The sequence below is a fragment of the Lytechinus pictus genome, chromosome 17 (assembly GCF_037042905.1).
Source record: "Lytechinus pictus isolate F3 Inbred chromosome 17, Lp3.0, whole genome shotgun sequence".
NCBI classification, from domain to species: domain Eukaryota; kingdom Metazoa; phylum Echinodermata; class Echinoidea; order Temnopleuroida; family Toxopneustidae; genus Lytechinus; species Lytechinus pictus.
In genome coordinates, this window is record NC_087261.1 from 15,958,385 (window position 1) to 15,975,887 (window position 17,503).

Here is a 17,503-nt window from a genome sequence, read left to right on the forward strand (position 1 = left end):
TCTGGTGATTATTAGTTTCCCTATACGCATGTTACAGAATTTATAAGGGCTTGTGCGGCCGTTTTGAAAGTCAAAATACAGTATTTATCACCTACATGGGAGAGGAAATGTTATATTTAAAAAAAAAATCACGTTTTCAAACAATATTTTCCTTATACAACAGAATTATATGGATTTCATAGTCAGGCAAATCCTAATTCTTTCAAAAGTATTTGTCCCCATTTACATTGTAGATAATACTGTAAGGGCCCATAGGGGCCATTTTGAATTTTACAATACAGCATTTATCTCATACATGAAAAAGGAAATGATATGTTTCGCTAGAAAACATGTTTTTAGACAATATTTCACTCGTAGATTACAATTACATTCATTTTACTGTTTTTAATCTTGTGAAAATTAGTTTCTTCATTCGCTTTGTTCATAATACAGATAGGGCCTATGGCAGCCATTTTGAATGTCAAAATGCAGCATAATTACCGAAATTGCAAGGGAAATGATATGTTTCGTTAGAAATCCTTGTTGTCAGACAGTGTTTCACCAATATTTCGCAGTTATTGGCATTTTAAAGTCAAACAAATTCAAAGGTTGTGAAAATTATTTGTCCCCTTTTATAATGGGTCTATGACAGTCATTTTGAATATCATAATACAGCATTTATCACATTAGATAGTATACAAATGACATAGTTTTGTTAATAGTCTTGTTTTCAGACAGTAGTCAACTCGCAGGTCACAATCACATGCAATAATAGTGCTCTTGTTAAAAAAAAATTCCCCATTCATATTCTACATAATAAGGTATACAGGGGTTATGGCGGCCATTTTGAATATCAATAAAATAAATATTTTATCAAATATCGCTTTTACAACGGGTATTTCACTTCTGCACACCAACTACATGCATTTTATAGCTAATGTGTGGGCAATTCTATGATTTTCATGGGTAATTTGCATTTTTTGGCGGCCATATTGGATTTTGCCAATTTGCGGAAAATGCTCAAGGTTACAAGAGTGGCATCATTCAGATTCGGAATCAGCACCTTCGAATTGACAAGAAACCATCAAAAAACATTGTACACTGTATATCTAAAAAAACAAGGTTCGACCCCTTCTCTATGGGGCCTATCCTGGACTATCAAGATTTCAAAAAGCAACTGTCTCCCCCACTCAAACAAGCCTTTAATATTTTTTTTTGACAGAACAAAATCTGCATATTTTCCCCTGTAAATTGGAATATCTCCGTCAATATCAGACAATGAGTTGAATGAAGCACCATTATTTTTCTTATTTCACAAGCTTTCCATTGATATCAAATTTGTTGGGATTCTTCAAGATTTCAAAAAGTCACCGAACTCCCTACAGAGAGGTAAAATTATTTTAGATCTATATTTTAATTCGTTAGGCTTAAAGGGATGGTCCGGGCTGAAAGTATTTACAGCTTAATAAATAGAGTAGAATTCACTAAGCAAAATGCCGAAAATTTCATCGAAATCGGATAACAAATAACAAAGTTATTGAATTTTAAAATTTAGCAATATTTTGTGAAAACAGTCGTCATGAATATTCATTAGGTGGGCTGATGATGTCACATCCCCACTTATTTTTTTGTATTTTATTATATGAAATTAGGTTTATTCATCTTTTTTCCTCCAAGAACTAGAAAAATTGGATTGACAACTGATTTAGTGCATTAGATATTTATTGCTGCAACTTATTTCATTATAAGGGAGACATTATTATTCACACAAGTATGAAATATTGAAAAATTTATGATTTTATGTAATAACATAAGAAAACGGAAAGTGGAGATGTGACATCATCAGCCCACATAATGAATATTCATGACGACTGTTTTCACAAAATATTGCTAAACTTTAAACTTCAATAACTTTATTATTTTCTATCCGATTTTGATGAAATTTTCGGCATTTTGCTCAGTGAATTCTACTCTATGTATTAAGATATAAATATTTTCAGCCCGGACCATCCCTTTAATAAAGTTTATCATGATGTTAGGAATACGGAAATCATATTTTTACTTTGCGGCAAGCCCTGTGGAGTGTGGGCCCCGGGCTCCTAGCCCCAAGTAAGCGAAGGGGGGGGGGGGGGGGCGCCAAAAAAGGGAAGGAAAGAGAGGAAAACAATGTACGTGCATGCATTCATCTCAATTGCGTAACGAGTACAAGACAACCAAAGTGAAAGGAAAATTTCCAAGTTTCCTTATTGGCTACCTTACAAAAATCGTTCGACTTCTCACTCTCAGTTAGACATCGCTTTGCTTGACTTTGCCGTAATTTTGATATGGACTGAATTAAGTGACCAAAAGATTTGCCTGCGGCAGCTCACCCGTTTGTTCATTTTGCTTGATCACAAGACACTTGCATTGAAATCACGGTCAGGGTTGTTGTATCCCTTTTGGCATTTTTGCACAGGGAAAATATAAACTGCTCAAACTGAAATTACAAACATGTAGCTCTTTTGTGATATTTTCTCAGATTTTTGGTTTTACACATGTTTGAAAATATGCCGATGTCAAGCAATTGTCTTGGTCTCTGCAACCATGTATATTTCTAGCAGTGAATGTTGTATTTGTAAGGCTAGGGAACAAAGTGTGGAAATGATAGACATAAACTTTGAAGTCGTTTTTCTCTGAGATGGGTTTGCGCTGTCGTATGTGTGATAAAACGGTTCGGATGACCAACGACAAAATGAACCCCCTGTTGAATGCGTGCAAGTCTTGTAAGGCTAGGGAACAAAGTGGAAATTATAGTAAACTTTGTTGTTTTCATCTGAAATGGGTTTGCACTGTTGGTTCGGATGACCACCAACACAATGAAGGCCCTCTTAAGAGCATGCGAATCTAAGGCAACTGCAGAAAATCATATGTTTAGAGTATCCTTGAATCATCATTTAGGTTCCTTTTTAAGGATGATTATCACAGATTTTTTTTTGTTTTAAAGTATTTTTGTAATCGATTCTTCCAGAGACATTTACAAACATCAGTGAAATACTAATAACAAACATAAAAGACAAATGTAGGTCTAAATAACTTCATGTACATGTACATCAAGGTACCAGTAAAATAGGTTATTCATAATCTATATATCAATTCAACTGGTCCATTCATGTTTCCATTTCACTGAAAGAAAGATTAAAGAAATTGCTGTTTGAGTGTCTACTCTTCAATGGTAGTGACCCCCCCCCCCCACCTACAAGACTGGTTAAAAAAATTGCTCTGGATTTTCTCAAAATTTGTGCATCAAAAAATTATTGAGAATATTTGTGCTTTGTATTGTCTGATATTACTTTCAATTACGACGAAATATTGATCGCAAAGTTCTGCAAAATTTGCTGTCTTTGTCTGGCCTGTCCAGCCTGACATGCAACAATGACCTGGAGCTTAGTAGGTCAAAATGATAGCCATTTTGATTTTTAGCTTAAAATTTTAGTATCCAGATTTGCTGCTGCCTGGTTTTAATCATTAAAGAGATGCTATGGGATGAAGATATTTCTATCTCAATAAATAGAGTAAAATTCACAGAGCAAAATTGTGAAAATTTGATCGAAATCGGATAACAACAAAGTTATTGGATTTTAAAGATTTGCATTCCGGTGAAACAATTCTAGCATGTCTTCATGAATATTCATTAGGTGGGCTGATGATGTCATATCCCCTCTTGTTTTAGGTTTTTTTTAGGTTTATTAAAAAAATTCTACCAAAAACCAAAACAATTGGATTGACAACTGATTAAAGTGCATTAGATATTTCTTGCTGCAACTTATTTCATCATAATGGAGACACATCATTTTATACACATTGATGAAAAAATGAAATAATTATGATTTTATGTAATAACATAAGAAAAAGGAAAGTGGGGATGTGACATCATCAGCCCACCTAATGAATATGTACCTGTACAATTTTTTTAAAAGCTGTATAGTACAAGAATTCTGGTGGAATTCCATATATTTTTTTCATTGCTGTGCAAGAAAGTGTAAAATCTGCCAATGTCATGTTGAATATTGTGGCACCAAGAATGACTTGATTGCTTCATGCAGTCTTAATCCATCCGTCAATTCATGTCTATAGCTGTTCTTCCGCCCCAGTTACTTTCACGGAAAGCCAACTAAATAGGGAAGCGTCGTCCCGTCTGGACGATAATAGAATGCTTGGTAGGCATGATGATAAGTATGTTATTACGTTCAATATACAGTCCCACATATTCAGATGCATGTTATCGATTGATTGATGTTGCTACGCAGCATTTGATGGGTATGTTGGAAAGAAAATATGAATGTTATAAAAGGCAAAAATAGACCAGTTCGTAGCTACTCAGGACTGATGGACAATTTTGGTCAAATGACCTTTCATTTCTTTCATTATGATAGGCAGATTTCAAAGCAAGATATTGCATAAGCTTGCCTTACATAGCAGGATGAAGAAATTGAATAGACCAGGTGACTAGAATAGCACACCAATGAACACTTTATGAAGGTATTTGTTGCATTCCTACTTTGAATGCATATCATAGCATGTTGCACAATGTACTTGGCAAACTGTGAAATACCAGTCGTTTGTGGACGCATTGTTGTTTTTTGTGGATGTAAATGAAAACCACTATTCAAAAGAATATATGAATAATCAAGACATCAAAGTTGGTGCATATCTCATTAGATTTTAAACCACCATGTCACTTTAGTACAAATGACCTTCCTCTGATCATGCGTAGAATCTTTTGATCATGCGCAGAAAGGAACTACGAACTGGCTTATACTGCGTTGGTGAGGCTGTCTATGCCAGATGACAATTCTTCCAGACTTTAAGGCCCGAATTCACAAAGGTGGTTTTGAAAACCCACGGTTGAGTCCATGGTTTATGCAGATTTCCTGTATAAATTACGCTTAATTTAGCGCGTATCGGGCGCGTGTATAAAAAATGTCCAATTCTGATGCGCGCTTTTGTCACAGTGCGCCAAATTGACGCCTGTTACCATGGTTAGATACGCTATTTTATTCATGAGTCCAGTTTGAAGAGTGGACTCATGAATAAAAACAGTGGACTCATAAATATAATGGCATATCTAACCATGGTAACAGGTGTCAATTTGGCGCACTGTGACAAAAGCGCGCATCAGAATTGGACATTTTATATACACGCGTTAAATTAAGCGTAATTCATACAGGAAATCTGCATAAACCATGGACTCAACCGTGGGTTTTCAAAACCACCTTTGTGAATTCGGGCCTAAAAGAACCGTTAGGAATTATTATATGTATGTAGGCTACACATTTACCTTCTCGGTGGTAGATAGTGACAAACATAGATTAACATGAATATTTAACCAGAGGGTGTGATTCTCTTAGGATACGAATCCCAAAACCTACAGCTGACAACCCAGTGTCATAGCAGTTAATAATAGACCATGAAACCCATCAATAAATATCTAAGCAATTGCACTTCTCGATTTACTAACGCGACTCCAGAGTCATGTATTTTCTTTCTCAGCCTGATTATATTTTCCGGCTCGTCTCACTCTCTCCCTGAATGAGACTGGGCCCTCCCATCAGTATTAAGCTAGTCTCCAAGCACAGACCCTTATATAAACTTTAATCAACAAGTGGGTCTTGGGACAGCATTCGCACAAGTACAACTTTTTATTTCGATTCACAGACTGGGTGAGAATTAGTCTGCTGTGCAAACCCTTCACTCGAGTCAAGGGTCTGAATGGCCTTTATACTCAAGTCCCAGTCAGGGCATTAAGACTGGAAATCCAGACCACTTTCCTCAAATGAAGTCGTTTCAGCAGCAGACCAATCTGTATTATAATAATAATAAAGGTATATTTACCCAGGGAAGCCACTTCAGTTCTGAAAACTGTTCTCCCAGCAGGCCCTGCTATTATTATTACCCCGGCTTTAGCTGGGCTGCCTAGGTGCTCAAGCATTCAAGGAATTTCTTCCTACCGGGTACCCATTCACCTCACCTGGGTTGAGTGCAGCACAATGTGGATTAATTTCTTGCTGAAGGAAATTACGCCATGGCTGGGATTCGAACCCACAACCCTCTGTTTCAAAGTCAGAAGACTAATCCACTGGGCCACAACGCTCCACATTAAACATGTAACATTAGGAGGAGGATGCAAAGAGCTACACTTCAGGGTATAATTTCAAGTTTTATGCTAGTCTCGCATCCTCCAGACCCTTTTTTCATGGCTTATTCATTTCTATTAGAGTTGCCTTTTATCCCATGTATCTTCACATTCCCTAGTGCTGCACTAGTACTAGTGCATGTCCTGGCCAGCTTTAATAGTTAATTAAGCATCAATAGCATTTTACTTGGCTATTAGGCAAAATGCTTTTATACATATTTAACTCACAATTGAAATATCAAGCCAACTTTAAGTAAAATACTTTTACAAATAACCACTGTGACGTCATTAAACCTTTAAGCTATATGTAGATTATGCGCAATCGATGTATCCATCTGTGCGCAGCATGGTTGATGTTGCGTATTTTGTAAACTGCACTCTAACCCCGGGGGGGGGGGGGGGGGGTCACTCTCCACATGGACTGTACCCACCCGTGTCCGACAACCTCAAAAATGCACCTTAAACAGCGTAATGACATTATGTAAATTTGCAACCCTAAACGGCGTAACCCATGAGAAAAGCCACCCTAATTTGATACCCTAAGTGGCGTAAACACCAAAATCGATTAAGGTGATACCTGTGGACCATGCGGGTAACGCATGCTGCCTAGTATAGAGCCAGGTGCTAGAACTGTACGGGGGTAACTCTCATCATGGACCTAATACATGTTGGTCCATGCTCTCATAAGTGCTGCGCTGGCCGCGCCGGCGTGTGGGATCTGGGAGGATTGTATTGTAAATCGCCTTTCATCATGTTCATGGTGTTTATAGCTTAGGTCTGCTCCCGGGTCTCCTCAAATTTGCACCCCTAAATGGCGTAATTTTCATAACCAAATTAGCAACCCTAAAGGGCGTGAAGAGAGAGAGAGAAAAGGCTACCCTTAACGGCGATTTACGAGCGAATGGTGCTGAAATGCAACCATTTTTGCCAAAGACGTCAACGCCGCCCGAGTGCCTGAAACGGGACCCTTTTCGACGCTTTTTCTGGACGCGGGTGCGTAGCAGGCCATGTGGAGAGTGACCCCCCGGGACTCTAACCAGACTACGGTAAGCAACATAGAGGACTGTCTTACAGTAACAGACAATAAGCAAAATACTTAACCAAAAATGGCAATTGAATATTAAGGATGTTTAAGTATTTAGAATATTGAGTAAAAACTAAAATTCCATAATCTGGCCTAATTTTTGTCTCACCTGCATAGCAGAGTGAGACTATAGGCGCCGCTTTTCCGACGGCGGCGGCGACGGCGGCGTCAACACCAAATCTTAACCTGAGGTTAAGTTTTTGAAATGACAGCATAACTTAGAAAGTATATGGACCTAGTTCATGAAACTTGGCCATAAGGTTAATCAAGTATTACTGAACATCCTGCCTGAGTTTCATGTCACATGACCAAGGTCAAAGGTCATTTAGGGTCAATGAACTTAGACCATGTTGGGGGAATCAACATCAAAATCTTAACCTAAGGTTAAGTTTTTGAAATGACAGCATAACTTAGAAAGTATATGGACCTAGTTCATGAAACTTATACATAAGGTTAATCAAGTATCACTGAACATCCTGCATGAGTTTCACATCACATGACCAAGGTCAAAGGTCATTTAGGGTCAATGAACTTTGGCCGAATGGGGGTATCTGTTGAATTACCATCATAACTTTGAAAGTTTATGGATCTGATTCATGAAACTTGGACATAATAGTAATCAAGTATTACTGAACATCCTGTGCAAGTTTCAGGTCACATGATCAAGGTCAAAGGTCATTTAGGGTCAATGAACTTTGGCCAAATTGGGGTATTTGTTGAATTACAGCCATAAATTTGAAAGTGTGTTGGTCTAGTTCATAAAACTTGGACATAATAGTAATCAAGTATCACTGAACATCCTGTGCGAGTTTCAGGTCACATGATCAAGGTCAAAGGTCATGTAAGGTCAAAGAACTTTGGCCACGTTGGGGGTATTTGTTGAATTGCCATCATATCTCTATAAGTGTATTGGTCTAGTTCATAAAACGTGGAAATAAGAGTAACCAAGTATCACTGAACATCTTGTGCGAGTTATAGTAGTTTTCAAAATCAGCACTGCTGCTATATTGAATCGCATGATGCAGGTGAGACGGCCAGAGGCATTCCACTTGTTAGGTAATTGAATACTGGGTCGGTTTTCAATTCAGTTTTATACCGCATGAAGCTGGGAATTTAAGTGCATGTCTATATCATGCCTGATTCATATCGATTATTTTGAAAACCAGTGTTCGACAGCTTTAATTCGATCGAACATCGATGCATCGAATTTTGAAGGCGGGGAAATCGAGTCATTTTTTGTTTGCTCCGGCCGTCGCGTCAATGCGCTATGCACGCACCGCATGCACTGACGGTATGCGCTGGCTGGGTGAGCGTTGCACAAGCAGATGACGGAGCAAATTTTGTTTGTGTTTTCCATCATCACAAAAAAGGCCGGGTACCAATGCAGAATTCTTCCCAAAATATCTCCAACAATGATTTTTGCAGATGACAACATATAAGTTTAAAATGAAACAATATTAAAGACATGAATCACGCAGAGTTGATCCGAATGATTTTCGGTCAACTAGCACTCGCAGTCCAGACTCGCACACACCATCCCCGTCCCCAGCCCCGGGCCCGTACACTCACTCTCCCGAAACGACAGGCGTGCTTGCCAGTGCCAGCAAACAAGTGCGACAGCGGATAGCGCTGTAACTTGCCTGAGATTGTGTAGTTGGCGGGGTAGTTGGATCCAAAATGAGCTCCAAATAAATTGATGGGAATAAATACGTTATTTTCTCTGGATGGTCATTTGAATTGGTATTCAATGCTGATATAACAATTGTGAGGAAATATTGTAGAATATGAGTTATGACGATGTTTGAGAATTAATCCTGATAATCCATTCTTTATTTTAGAGTCAGACACAAGAGCATGCGTTTGAAATAAATACAAATGTCTCGGATCGAGCTCTAAATTCATATTAATTATTATTGGATGTTAAATAATTACAATTTAATAAGATTTTATGGCCATACCAAAAATAATGACGATGTCAGCAAAGTATGTTATGTTCATATGGAAGAATTAATAGTATTATACTGGCATTATCTTTATTTTTATTACATCGCTGGACGACGTCTCCGAGCTCCATCAAGGTTATCAAAACATTACCATACCGGTACATCTTTAATAATCTGTATTATAAAGGTAAACTTATCGTTGTAAAATCAAGTTCTCTTAGCTCAAAATAGATAATTCTGATGATCTCTAACACAGAAAATCATATGTGGCACAGTGTATTAATATTGCTTCAAAAATACCTGATATTTGATGGAATTCCGTGCTTATTTTGCTCATTTCTCAGCAATTACGCATTTTCTTCCAGAGCTATTTGGCACATACAAAAACTTTGGTGGTAATTTCATTGGATTCTGTTCGAACTCATTTTAAGATTGTTAACACAACTGGTATTTATCATTAAATCTATGTGCAGCACCTCTTTATAGAGTATAGTATGTACATACATGTACACATGTTCAGCCTGCGAGACTTGCAAGTTCATTAAAACCACTTCCCCCCCATCCTCACCCCTCACTCTCGCCTACTAATGGTCTAGTGTTAGACATGGCGTTTCCTCGACAGTGTAGTCCATGATCACCATTTGCCGTGCCATAAATTAATAATGGGTGTCGTATCTTGCCTTCCCATCCAGTAATTGGGTATGCCCTTGGGTAGATTTTATTAAGATTCTGCAAGCTTCTTCTCTCATATGCAGTGAACCTACTCGTAGATAGTCTCTGTGCCCTGTCTTTTTACAAAGAGTTACGATTGATCCAATCAACCTAAACTATATGGAAGTCCCATGATTTCATAATATTTTTCTAGGAAATTTGCACAATATCCTTTGTAAGCAAAGAAAAGCACCCTGAATTGTAAAGAAAGCGATGAATGTGTGACTTTACATCATATCTAGAAAAATATTTTGAACAAACAATGCATTTAAGATGTTGACATTGTTGGCTTTCCATAGTTGTGGTTGATCGGATCAATCGTAACACTGTAAGATGGGGCTCTGATGATCTTTGGAACTGCAATTGAACAGCAATTGAATGACCCTATTCTGTGACTGCATTTGAAATGAAAAAAAAATGAAATGAAATAAAAAATGAAAATCCATATCTTATTGTTCAAAGTAGAAATCATAAATATAGAAATCCTATGGAAATTAAATTTGCCTAAGTTATCGTCAGCCTGATTGATGTTGCTCTATCCCTTAAAAGAATTAAGGCCAACAGGATACTCTGTTGCAGCAACTTTCATCTTTGAAGTGTCTTGTGGTCTGATGCGGCCGGGGCTTGAACTCCCGACCTCCCGGTTGCGAGGTGAACATTGAAACTGAGCCAAAATATTTCAAGAAAATCAAGCAAAATTAGTATTATATATTTATTGTCCAATGAGGGTTTTTGGGGTCAGTTTTTCATTCTTATCGGGCTTCTCTTGGGGCAACTCTGAGGTAAATTACACTACACCCATGCTGGGTTCGTGTGCTGCACATTACTATAAATACCATAAGTAACGGTGTATTAACCGCACCCGTGTATTAACCGCACCCCCAACTTTGGACTAAAAAAAAAAAAAAAAAAAAAAAGTTAAAGATTTCAAAGTATTCAAAGAGATTACCGGTATGCGGAAATCTGCTGTTCTTGATCAATTCATCTACAAATGTTAGCAAGAAAGAAAGGTCCCGACAATATTGGCCACTTACACACTTACTCACCTCACAGTCACAGTGTACACACACACAGCACTGCCGTTCTTGTACATGTACATTGCAAACTTCGATACGGTACCAGTACATCTTATCAAATTGTGAACTGTGTCTTTCACATTTCTTGCATCACAACCTCACAATCACTTTTAGAATTTGTCTAGCATTCGATGGCTTAGCATGAATTTTGGATACGGGATTACAGGAAGGTTCAAGAAACAAAGAAATTGGCATTTTTTCCACTTGTTTTACGGCTTCGTGCCGTCTCTCTCATACGTGGTGCACGGTGTACATGGTATCTTATGAAAAGCAAACAGGAAAGAAAAAAATAAGCTGGCGCGAAACGGGACTTTGAGGGGTTAACAGGGGGGTGAAACTCCGCTTCTGCATCCGGTCAGAATTGAAGAAAATTTCGGAGGGTCAAAAGTGCACACTGCTCCCATTTTTCGTATACAAGCCTATGGACACCGCCACTGTTTTGGTACACCAGCGAAATGAAGGCGTGGTCACGGAACGTCCTTCGCGCATAGCGTAAAAATATGTAAATTAGTATTTTGTCACTAATTAGCATAATGCGCGACCTGATTAATATCGTTTATGGTGTCTGTCAGTGATTACATCATGTCAGATCATTCGTTTTTTTCCTCCTCAGAGTTTTATTATTCATCTATTTTAATGATCTATTTGTTATTGCTTGTTACGATTATTACTGTATCTTTGCTTTGTTTTAGCTGCAAATGGCCAGGATCTTTGCTAAAAAATATTACAGAGGAGGTTCCCAAAGAAAATGTTGCCATATACGATGACATCTCTTTAAGTTTCTGGAACCCTTTTTTCTTTTTATTGCAGAAAACGAAATGAACCTCTTTTCATAATATAAACAAAGATAATAACAAATCAAATTCTTTTCCATAATTGTAGTCTCCAATATAAGTCCTATTATGAATAGCAGTCCTCGGAGCACTTAATTTTAAATGGCGACTTCTATGTCAAACATCAATAATCATGACCTAGGTATATACCATATTTTAGGGGGGGGGGGTTCTCAAAATTAAATAGGCAAGAGAGCAAACCGATCGTAGGCTATTTCTTTTTTATTTTCAACTGAAAATGAATCTGGTGTAATTTTCATTTGGAAAGAAAAAATGAATTTTATATGCAGGTTTAAAAAATTTGGAGAAATAATTAGCCCCCCCCCGTTATGAACAGTAAGGTCTTATAATTGCTTCTTTCAAAACAAACTGAACTTTCACCCCCCCCCCATCTCTCTCTCTTTCTGTCTGTCTCTCTCTCTCTCAGAAACTGACATAACTATATGCATACAAGCAAATAATTCTCCTGTCATTTACTTTCTTTCCCACTCTTATCCTTATTTTTCTTGAATAATATTTTAATTGACTGCTGTTTGATCTCATGTAACAGTGGCATCATCACATTTCAGTACAGTGCAACATCTTGTGCCATTTGTGCATAACAGCTCAGAAGCAATACATCATCACAATTAATTGATAAATGAAAATTACCAAGATAAAAAAATTCAATTCAAAATTAACATGTTTATTAAGGAATCCATTTTCTAAAACATTGACATTAACATAAAAATAATAATTAGCATCTACCAATTAAATTGTATTTTAAAAAGTGAAGGCAATGCATAGCTAAAAATGGCTGTTACTGGGTAAGGGTAGTATGGGGTGGCAGTGGCGTACCTAGGATTTTCCACAGAGGGGGCAAAACCGTCCGCCCAAAAATTTGACAAGCAAAAAAAAAAAAAGTCTTCGATCACAAATAAAGGATTTCGTTCCAGAAAAAAATTGACAAGCAAAAAAAAAAAAAAAAAAAAAAAAAGGTCTTCGATCATAAATAAAGGATTTCGTTCCAGAAAAAAATTGACAAGCAAAAAAAAAAAAAAAAAAAAAAAAAAAAAAATTAAAAGGTCTTCAAGCTCGTCAGGGGGGCATTAAAGGTCTTAAAGCTCGTCAGGGGGGGGGCAAAAAAGGTTTTTCTTCGATCATAAATAAAGGATTTCGTTCCAGAAAAAAATTGACAAGCAAAAAAAAAAAAAAAAAAAAAAAAAAAAAATTAAAAGGTCTTCAAGCTCGTCAGGGGCCATTAAAGGTCTTAAAGCTCGTCAGGGGGGGCAAAAAAGGTTTTTCTTCGATCATAAATAAAGGATTTCGTTCCAGAAAAAAATTGACAAGCAAAAAAAAAAAAAAAAAAAAAAAAAAAAAATTAAAAGGTCTTCAAGCTCGTCAGGGGGGCATTAAAGGTCTTAAAGCTCGTCAGGGGGGGCAAAAAAGGTTTTTCAAGCCCGTCAGGGGGGGCAAATATACGTTTTTGCATGGGTTGTGACTCGTCAGGGGGGGGCAGAGTGCCCCCCTGCCCCCCCCGTAGGTACGCTAGTGGGGGTGGGTATATAAATGTACAAAAATAGGATTAAGTACATTTTTCTACATTGCACAATGTTTGTTAAAATTTCATTCAAAGGATCTCGATGAGCCTATAGTTAATATTCCATAAAAGAGCATAAAAACCTTTGATATTCGTTTATTTTCTTCCACAAAAGTTTGCCACTCAAAAAAATTGGTAAATTCCTTTCAAATTTGCTGACAAGAAATAGTCTACTGATGTGAGAGCACTCCTCATAAGGGGGGGGGGGGGGGGTGGGACACAATGCCAGAATCCTAAAGAGTGCCTTCCCCAATCAATACATTAGCGAATCATTAACAAAATTTGATTTGTCTACTGTCACTGTGGTTAGAATTCAATCTTTTTTTGAAATATAGTCTATTTATATATTATTGCAGTGGTAACCCATTTCACATTTTTTTAAAATGAAGATAACAATAAATGCAACTTAATAACCCTACATAATTTATGAAGACTTGCAGTGGCGTACCGTGGGTCACGGCATCGAGGGGGGCACCAGCAAAAATTTTGAGACCGTTTCATATCTCTTCTTGGCACTTATGTTGTGATACCAGTACTTAAACAGCTTAGGAAGTGGGAAACCTGCATGGTAAAAAAGAGAAAAGAACATAATAAGCTGTAAATTATTTTTACTCATCTAGTCCAGTTTAGTAAAAAAAAAGATGTAAACTCTATTTTATATCTTCAGTGATAAAACAAGTTTAGCACATGCAGTCACTTTCGTCCCACATCCAGATAAATTCATATATCAATATAACTATCTACAGTATGTTTTGAAAATAAAGAGTGCAAATTAATTCAAATATTTATCAGAATTTTGTGATAACTGTTAATATCTTGGGTTTTTTATGCAAATGCATGTATAGACAGGAGATATGGATAATTAGTATGCAGTGTTAGAAATGGAAATACTGGTGAATCTGAATTCAAACAAATATTAACTCACAATGGAACTTTAACATTACATGATATCGCATCATGTTTCAGCACAATTGGCCATAGCCCACCCCCTCCCAAAAAAGGGGAAATATTCATTTATTTGGTTTTATTTATTTATTATTATTTTTTTTTTTGGGGGGGTGATGAGCTTAGATACAGCCTGTATATTATAAAAACAGTAAGCATACCTTGCAATTTTTCCATGCAGATATCCTGTTCCTCATTAGATTGTAACTAACACTTGCTGATCGGCATGGTTCTCAATTTTGTACTTCTGACTAGGTGTGAGCTGCTAAGAACTTGGTCCCATTGGATCTGCAATTGACAATTTAGATTTGAGAGTTTTAGAGATAAATAAAATTACTCTTCTTAAACAATATTTTTAAAAATTTCTAGCTGCCCATATCCCAGGTCTATGAATGAATATTCCAAACTAGAACAAAAAAGTTATCTGGACCCGAAACTTCATTCTCTATCACATAGAGGCATAGGCTTACCTCACTCTGTTTATAAAAGTAAAATGATTCCAACCACATATTTCTACAGCTGTATATAGCTGAATCTGGTCTATGCTGGGCCTGTATAACTTAAGAATCACATCACATTTGAATGAAGTAAACACTAAGAACGTTTTCAAATTACCACCCCAGGCCGGGCCCAGGGTATCCTGTTCAAATAGACTTGATTTAGGTCTAGGGTAGGCTACGCCATTTCATTCAAATCTAAGACGAAGACAAGTAACACTTAACATAAGTCAATCGTATTTCAACACTGATTATTCTGAAGTAAAGCGTTCCTGAATAAAAGAAACTGCTGAGAATTATACTTATTCATATGAAGATGAAATAGAGGGGACGGACTAGGCCTAAACTTCAACTTTCAAGCTTGAAGTTTGGGCCTAGTCCGTCCCCGCTATTTTCATACCCCATGACTACATCGACAATCTCGCTAGCCGGCTAGCACCGGCGATATCAAAGGCCGGATCCCGCTCTGACCATATCCCTACATTGACCTAAATTTGAATAGGCCTAAAATCGACAGTTTGTCGTTACTAAAAAACAGGAGGTCGGAAACAAGTCCACATCTACCCCTGATAATTGTCTAATCACAATAAAACTGAAATAAAGGTTTACTTTGGACCTACATGAAGCATTCCGATGAATGTCTAGATCTACGACAAACTATAGCCGGTCTATAGACCCCTAGTCCTAGATATAGTATTTTTGAGAAACTCAATGATCACACGTACACTTATTTGGAAGTCAGGCAAAAGAAATATTGAAATTGAGGTTTACATAGTGCGTAATACAGGATGAGCCCCGAACCCCGGCAAACACATTACAATTTGCAAGTGCATCAAAACATGAAAATGAGCGTAACTTACTTTTATTCCTATGGAATGTCATTAGAATAGTATTGATGTTCCCTCCAAGATTTTCCGCTCCAATGAAGTTCACTCAGAAACCATGATTTCGAACATCAATTCTATAAACAGATAATTAGTCTAGCTATTTCGTTTCAGAAACTTCAAATTCGCAGAGTCCAAAAGAACGACACTTCGCACAGATATCGTAGGGAATTGTGGGACGGAAAAAAATGTTTAATGCATGAGTACATGAATAAAACATTAGCGTTTAATCCAATCATACAAGTGCATTATGCGTATTTTGACGTCATTCTCATGAATAAAACATTGACCCTCCAAAATCATCCTTCAAATTGTCCGCCGGCAGCCATGTTGGCTATGTACAAAACCTATGGGAAATAAAAACGCGCGGAAAGAGTTCCCTCTCTAGCTCCCTTCGGGAGCTTATACGTAAGATCGTATCTCTGTGGGGGTTAAAATGAATAGCGCCAGCTTAAGTCGCACTAAAACCACAATACAACGCAAGCTAGCTCTCGGCTCTTGCTCAGCTGTGACAAATTATTATCGAGAATGCTTGGTGTCTCTTTGACTTTGAACTTAGCCAGGGAACTTCGCTGCCTTGAATCGAGAATAAAGTCAAAATTAGTGTCATGAAGGTAGGTGCATTTGTTATGGACACTATTTGGTAATCCTGGGTTTTAGGGGCGTAAAATATCTGTATACATTACCGGCCTCCAACTTCAGCCAAATCATCCCAGCATAGTATGGACTGCTAAAAGGGCAAATATTAAAATATGATTGAGCTGTTTTCATCATTTTTGTCTCGCATGTTATAGCTGAGCCTTGATATATTGGGATCTTTTCTTGAAACTTTGGCATCAGGGCAATCAAGTTTCACTGACCGAGTTGAAGGTCACATGATCAAGGTCAAAGGTCATTTAGGGTAAAAATGTTATCAAACTAATTGTATTTTCCCCAAGAAATTTGAATGTAAGGGTAGGCCTAATCGAGTTTTACTTTTAATATCAACTTATTGCTGGTCACCTGAACAAGGTCAAAGGTCATCTTAATTTGAGGGGATCAAATTGGCCTATATATATATTGCACCTACTGGGTTTGAGGGGTATGTACTATTTTTGGCTTGAGGAAGGGGGGTTACTTCCAAGAACCCTACATTTGAGTGGAGAGGGGGTGAAATTAATTGGCCTATATATATTCCCTTATTGTACCTACTGGGTTTAGGGGTATAAAATATTTTTGGCTTGAGGGGGGGGGGGGTTACTTCCAAGAACCCTACATTTGAGTGGAAAGGGGATCAAATTGGCCTATATATATTCCCGTATTGTACCTACTGGGTTTTAGGGGTATAAACTATTTTTGGCTGGGGGGTACTTCCAAGAACCCTACTTTTGAGTGGAGAGGGGATGAAATTAGCCTATATATATTCCCGTATTGTACCGACTGGGTTTTAGGGGTATAAACTATTTTTTGGCTTGAGGAGGGGGGTTACTTCCAAGAACCCAACATTTGAGTGGAGAGGGGATGAAATTGGCCTATATATATTCACGTATTGCACCTACTGGGTTTGAGGGGTATAAACTATTTTTGGCTTGAGGAAGGGGGGTTACTTCCAAGAACCCTACATTTGAGTGGAGAGGGGGTGAAATTGGCCTATATATATTCCCTTATTGTACCTACTGGGTTTTAGGGGTATAAAATATTTTTGGCTTGAGGGGGGGGGGGTTACTTCCAAGAACCCTACATTTGAGTGGAAAGGGGATCAAATTGGCCTATATATATTCCCGTATTGTACCTACTGGGTTTTAGGGGTATAAACTATTT

The 17,503-nt window shown here is 37.5% G+C and overlaps 1 long non-coding RNA gene across 1 annotated transcript; it reads right to left on the bottom strand.

Annotated features, from left to right (window-relative positions):
- Window positions 1–13,213: 13,213 nt before the first annotated feature.
- LOC135157302 (uncharacterized) lies at window positions 13,214–16,116 on the bottom strand. Its single transcript, XR_010296314.1, has 3 exons — window positions 15,680–16,116; window positions 14,484–14,610; window positions 13,214–13,938 (listed from the first exon to the last, which is right to left on the bottom strand). It is a non-coding gene; the product is annotated as an uncharacterized LOC135157302 (long non-coding RNA).
- Between the last annotated feature and the right edge of the window lie 1,387 nt (window positions 16,117–17,503).